General features: G+C 48.7%; 1 non-coding gene across 1 annotated transcript; it reads right to left on the reverse strand.

The window, feature by feature from the left end:
- Window positions 1–6,956: 6,956 nt before the first annotated feature.
- LOC132358101 (U6 spliceosomal RNA) lies at window positions 6,957–7,059 on the reverse strand. Its single transcript, XR_009500455.1, has one exon. It is a non-coding gene; the product is annotated as a U6 spliceosomal RNA (small nuclear RNA).

Raw genomic sequence — 7,059 nt, forward strand, 5'->3', positions numbered from 1 at the left:
AGCACCGCTGCTTTGCTCTGTTTTTAATGAGCTGGCGTCCTCCTTTTGAGACCGAGTGAAGTGAACTTGGATCAGACCCTTAGTCCTGAAACAATGTGTCCTACCTTTGTTGAAGCCCAAAGAGCTTTTCTGTGCAAAGGCCAGTGTGTCTGAACAAACGGCATCCCGCGCATTGTCGCATTGTCGCGGGCCTCGGCTCCAGCCTCAGCGGGAGTCCACTGCATTCTTGGCAGTGGGGCTCCTCCGCTCTGGCAGGGGGTCAGCCCGGGGCCAACGGGGTCAAGGGACCTCCACGGGCTGCTTGGGCTCCTGTGTGCACGACTGACAGCTTGAGGCTGCGCTGGGGACGGAGAGGGTCAGTCTCATTGCTAGTTCCTGTCTGTCAGGAGGGGATGCGTGTGGGAAGGGGCTGGGAGGGCTCCCCTTCCTTAGGAAGCCCTTGCAAGCGGCCCGAGCTGTGGGAAACACACTGAGAGAAGGTTAAGGCCGCCGTGGTCCCAGTCCCAGCTTGCCCTCCTAATAAGCGTCCCAGGCCCATCAAAAGGCCCCGTGCAGGAAGGAAATACTACGAGCAGTGCTTATGTTTGGGGAGAGGGATCGTGGGTGAGTTTCCTTCTGCCCTTTACCGTCACTGGATTTTTTCATTTATTGGAACAATGACTCCGCAGTCTCCTGGAAAAGCGCTGACCCACTCCGCCCTGAAAGGCTGCAGCCCTCGTGTGTAAAATTTCCCACAGTCAAAGTGGGGATAAGGCGCCGATGTCCAGAAGGCGTCTTTGAAAATACGGGAGTAGGTGTGGAGTGAGCCGGGGTGGGGATGGAGGTTTCCCACGTGAACCCATTAGCACCCATGAACTTCTGACCTGGGGGTGGAGCGTCTCCCTTGCTAGTCTGGAAGCCTGGACCCGGGGGCAGCCGGCCACAGGAGAGAACATTTGCGTTTGTGTGGGGCTAGGAAGGCAGTGCGGACAGCAAAAGGCAAAGCATGTGAGCAAATATTTTGTGTGCGTCTGTGTGTGTGTGTGCGTCCGTCTGTCTGTCTGCTGCCTCCCCAAGTAAGAGGACAGTCACACCCTAAAGGAAGACAAGAGTAAACATCTGGCATAAGAATACAAAGTTTTGCAGGAAAGTTTAGGAAGTAGACCAGAAAGTGTAACTTCCAGGCCTGGCCCTATTTCCTCATTTATAAAATGAGCAGGTGAGGCCTGCACTGTCCAGTAAAGTTGCCACTGGTGACGCACGGCTGTTGACCACTGGGGAGGTGGCTGGTCTTTACTGAGTTGTGTGGTAAGTGGAAAACACACGCCAGGTTTCGGAGACTTAGTATGAAAAAAAAAGATGTAAACTATCTCGCTAATTTTTTAAATATTGATTACAGGTTGAGATGATAATATTTGGGGTGTATCAGGTTAAGGCAAATCTATTGCCGGAATCAAGTTCACCTGTTCCTTTTTTCTTTTGCATGTGGCTACTAGAAATTTGAAATGACCCATGTGGCGCATATTCTATTTCTCTTGGGCAGCACCGGCTTGCACAGTCATAAGTCTTAGAGCCCCTTAAAATGTCCCACAGAAATATCACTCAATACAAGTCCCACCGAAGCGGGGGGTGGGGGGCAGGCTGCTTCAGAGCATAATCTGAAGCAGGCTGCCATAACCAGGGGGTTTCTTTGAAATCTCATGTTTTCAGTTTATAAATGCTTATGTGCTTGCTTGAATATAAAAATAACAGGTCTAAAAGGAAAAGAAAAAAAAAAAGAATTCTCTCCCTGCCTCCACTTTCTAATCACTATCTTTAAGTAAGAAGACATACGTTTTCTCCAGTGGTTTCAAGTCCCACCCCATCGACAGCACACTGTCCTGGAGCCCTAGGGGTCTGCGGACCTCAGTTTGGGAAGCACGGGTGGTGATGCCTAAAAGGGCCTGACCATCTTTCAGTTTCTATAGGAGGCTCCTGAGTTCCTAATTGCCACATGGCCCTTTTGTTCTGAGGTTCTCACCTTTGCTCCCCACCCCTTAGAGTTCCCGAGGCCCTGGGAGTGGATTGGGCCAAGTAGAAAGGACAGAAACAGCCTTTCTTTCTCTTTTGTAGCCCCAGAGAACTATGCACACAGGTGCCCCATAAATACTTGCAGCCTGCCGCAGCTAGCAGTGTAAAAAGGTCTTTCAAAATGGTCCTGCTTTGAAAGTTCACTAGGGAAGAAAGCCGCCTCCAATCCTTCAAGGGAAGTGGATGGGGGTAGAAACCAAATGATAAATAAGCAAGTGAGGTAAGAAATCAATCTGGAACCAGCACAATTCAGAAAATCATGGGATGCTCCATCACCAAACTAGACGGTAACCCTTATCGAAATTACACCTCCATCAGTGGAGTAAGTCGGGATGGATCGCTTATGAGCAAATTTCACATTTTCTCTCTCCTCACCCTGGATGAGGTCTCCAATGAACTTGGCTGCCTCTTTTTTTTTTTTTTAAACATCTTTATTGGAGTATAATTGCTTTACAATGGTGTGTTAGTTTCCGCTTTATAACAAAGTGAATCAGTTATACATATACATATGTTCCCATATCTCTTCCTTCTTGCATCTCCCTCCCTCCCACCCTCCCTATCCCACCCCTCTAGGTGGTCACAAAGCACCGAGCTGATCTCCCTGTGCTATGCGGCTGCTTCCCACTGGCTGCTTCCCACTGGCTGCTTCCCACCAGCTATCGATTTTACGTTTGGTAGTGTATATATGTCCATGCCACTCTCTCACTTTGTCCCAGCTTACCCTTCCCCCTCCCCGTATCCTCAAGTCCATTCTCTAGTATTGGCTGCCTCTTGTTGACACCTTTTTCCACTTTAATATTCCCTTTTAGACTAACAGTTCTAACTGCCAACAGTGTCCAGCTCTGAGCCACTCACCAGGCTGCAGCCTTTTCAAGCCTCGCTGCAGAGGGATCCCACAACACAACACATCCTGGAACAGAACCCTTGGAAGTTACAAACATTTTTATCTGGTTGACTTGCTAACTGGCCTTGAATAAGCCTCCCATCCTTGAATAAGCCTCCGCGTGGGTTGCAGTTAAACCAGCATCACTGAAGGGTGGCTTTACTCCCTAGAGGAGAGTGTCAGGTCACTGGCCCTCCCCCCAGCTCTCAGGCCATGAATAAACAGGAGCTGGGAGCTGGGTCCTGGTTGGGGGGTGAGGTGGGGGAGGAACTGAAGTTGTTTTCAGCCCTCCATTCAGGCCTTTGGGGTCCTCTCTCTTCCTTGGGAGTTCCTTTGCTTGGAGACCCAGGGAGCTGCTTCTGGGTACAGAGTCGGACTTACCTTAAGGCTCACATAAGGAAACCCCTGTGAGCATGCTCCCTGGGTCAGAAAGAACCTGCTCAGCTGTTCAGCCGTTCTGGAAACTCTGAAGGGCCGCCCTTTGGTTTAATGGGCTCTAGCCAGCTCACACCACCCGGGCAGGTGGGCCTTTGACATTCACTCAGCTGGCTCCCTGGGGGGAGACAAACTGAAATGCTTCTGGGTCAATGTGGCCCCTTTCCTGTGAACATAAAGCAAACTGGAAACTCACAAGAAAACCCAAGTCCCATGAGCGCACAACCGTCAGACAAAAGCAGTGGTCTTTCTCCTGTGGTCAAGGAGGACGTTTGCTGGTGTAACGCAGGAAGTGTCATGGTGTTCGTGGCACTGAAATAATTCCCACAGGTTGATCTAGGGCTAAGCTCGGTCACATTTCTGGGAAATGAAGTGCGTCTTCTCTAATCACAGAATCTGTGAAGTGGAAGGGCTTTTCGCTAGCAATAAGCCCAGTTCCTCCTTTGTACGTGTGAAGAAACAGAAGCCCAGAGAAGGAGCAATAATTTGCCTAGCTATCTCACAGCAAGTTAGTGGCACAGGCAGGATGTGAATCCAGCTCTCCCAGCTCAGCAAACACATCAGAGCACTTACCGTGTGCTTCTCGTGGCTCCTAGGCACTTGGAAGACACTGAATAAGGTAGATGTGGTCTCTGCTCGCTTGAAGCTTCGCATCTGTTTTTTACAGCTTTGAAATGGAGCATAATTCCAATCAAGCCTGGCAGAATCTTCAGAGCCCTGTTTCCACCAGCAGGTGGGAACTAAAATTAGTCCCGCTGCCTCGTGGCTTGGGCTAGTCCCTGAGCACAGACAGGCTTGTCAAGCTGCAGCCTTCCCCTTCAACTCGCCACCGTTCATCCATCAACAAATACTTCTCTCTTTTAAGAAACATTTGATTTATATTTTCTTTTCTTTTTCTTTCTTTCTTTCCGGCCGTGCCGCCCGGCTTGTAGGATCTTAGTTCCCCGACCAGGGATCGAACCCGAGCCCTCAGCAGTGAAAGCGCCGAGTCCTAACCACTGGACTGCTAGGGAATTCCCTTAAAAACATTTAAAAACAATTTATTTGTTCAAATCAGGATCAACCTCCAATTCATTCGTTGCAATTAATCAATACATTTCTTAAGCCTTTTAAAATTGCTCAGGTCCCCCTTTCGTCTCTTTCTTTCTCTCCTTTTTTCCTTTAGCGTTTGTCTTTTCCAGTTTCCCACAGTCTGGCTTTTACTCATGGCAACATACTGCTTTGTTCCCTAGATTTCCTGTCAATTGGAAGTTAGAATCAGAAGCTTGATCAGGTTCAGGTTTGATTCTTTTGGCCTATTCCTTCATAAATGGTGGCGTGTAGGTCATCAGGAAGCACGCATTGTCTGCTTGTCACTCTTCTCATGATGTTAATGCGACCGATGATCAGGGCCTGGACCCATTGATTTATTAGTGGATGCAAAATCTTGACACCCCAATTCTGTCAGTCTCTCTTCATTTATTAGCTGGAATGCTTTCAGTCAAATGAATCTTCGCCTCATAATATATTTGGTTCCCCTGGGGTATGGTTTACGTAGGAAAGGAAGATAAATGCTTGATTCTTTCTTCCTATTCACCACTTTTCAGATGATTTAGTTACCTAACATCCTCAAAGGGGACCAATGAATTTATTAATTTTTTGTTCTTGTTTTTTTTTAAATGTTTCCTCTTTTTTTATTTTATTTTATTTTTATTTATTTATTTATGGCTGTGTTGGGTCTTCGTTTCTGTGCGAGGGCTTTCTCTAGTTGCGGCGAGCGGGGGCCACTCCTCATCGCGGTGCGCGGGCCTCTCACTATCGCGGCGGCCTCTCCTGTTGCGGAGCACAGGCTCCAGACGCGCAAGCTCAGTAGTTGTGGCTCTCGGGCCCAGCTGCTCCGTGGCATGTGGGATCTTCCCAGACCAGGGCTCGAACCCGTGTCCCCTGCATTGGCAGGCAGATTCTCAACCACTGCGCCACCAGGCAAGCCCTCTTGTTTTGTTCTTTAAACTACATCATGATACTATGTATTGTCATGGATTTAAACGAAAAATTCTTGATCTCCTACTCCATGTCAGGCATTGTTCTAGGCATTGTTCTGGAATAAGTGCCCGAACAAGGCAGACCTGGGCCCCTCCCTCGTGGAGTTGACCATCCAGGGCTTGCTCTATGACACGCTTTCCCACTCTGCTCCTTTAACAGGGGATATTGCACCAGATGCTAACATATGACCATCCCTGTGCAGAGCAAAGGAAATGAGCTGAGAATTGCATCGTCATGGGGTTTTCCTCAGTCCCTTCTCAGCATAACCCCTGCCCTCAAAGGCTCCACTTTTGTCACATCTCCTCGCTAATCTGTCCTGGCTGTTCATTTGAAGCAGGTTTTATGGAGGAAATTATTAAACAAGAACAATCTACACCACGTGAGTTCCTTCCCCTTCTGGATCTCCCAGAAATAGCCTCTGTTGCCAGTCTCTGTCCCACTCAAGCAGGTGGAAGGTTGGGCTTTTTCTAGAATGCTGTGGTCCAGGCATCTATGACCAGTCCCCATCATGTCGCCTGCAGCCCTCCCAGAGTGGATGGGGCCCTGCCGCGCATCTGTGAGGGAGCGTTTCTGCCGAGGGGCAAAGACCCAAGTTGCAGGTACAAGACCCTCAGCCACCCACAGCCACTGAGAGGAGCTCCTCGCCCCTCTAGTACGCCTGGCTCAGGTCCCAGCCATAGCTGACGTGAAACAGGTTCAGGAGGTTGCCGGCTGTGGTGAACAGATGATCTTTTAATTATTTATTTTGGTCCCATACACGCTTAGAACTTCGCTGCAAGGTCAAAGCTACAGCCCACACAAAAGTTGGCTAAACATGTAAGAGATGGAAAATGTTGATGGCGGCAGCTAAACATAGACACACATATGGGTGGATTCCGGAAACTGCAAAGCAGTGAGCCTGACGCTGAGCCCCGGCAATATTCTGGACCACATTCCCAAACAGGTGGCTTTTGCATATTTAGAAAAGAATGTGGAACCCACACACTATTGGGCTTGAAAATGTTAAAGAGGAAAACCTCTGAGCAGCTCCAGTCAAAGAGCGATGTTTGATGACGGGAAGCAGGAAGGCCATAGTGCTCCTGCTTCTATAACAACGCCTGCGGGAGGTGTGAAATACAGGACAGCACGAAGATCGGGGAAAGTACTGAGAGTGACTGAACCTACAGCCTGGGTTATATTTTGCAACGGTGTCCTCAAACAAAAATGAAACCAACAACCTAGAATAGCTTAGGGTGCGTTTCTGATGCTGACTTTTTGGGGTTTTTTAACATCTTTATTGGAGTATAATTGCTTTACAATGCTGTGTTAGTTTCTGCTGTATAACAAAGTGAATCAGCTATACATACACATATATTCCCATATCTCTTCCCTCTTGCGTCTCCCTCCCTCCCACCCTCCCTATCCCACCCCTCTAGGCGGTCACAAAGCACCAAGCTGATCTCCCTGTGCTATGCGGCTGCTTCCCACTAGCTATCTATTTTACATTTGGTAGTGTATATATGTCCATGCCACTCTCTCACTTCGTCCCAGCTTACCCTTCCCCCTCCCCGTGTCCTCAAGTCCATTCAAAAATATGGAACGCTTCACGAATTTGCATGTCATCCTTGCACAGGGGCCATGCTAATCTTCTCTGTATCGTTCCAATTTTAGTATATTGGAAGCCAGCACCT

The sequence above is a fragment of the Balaenoptera ricei genome, chromosome X, assembly GCF_028023285.1.
Source record: "Balaenoptera ricei isolate mBalRic1 chromosome X, mBalRic1.hap2, whole genome shotgun sequence".
Classification (NCBI taxonomy): Eukaryota; Metazoa; Chordata; class Mammalia; order Artiodactyla; family Balaenopteridae; genus Balaenoptera; species Balaenoptera ricei.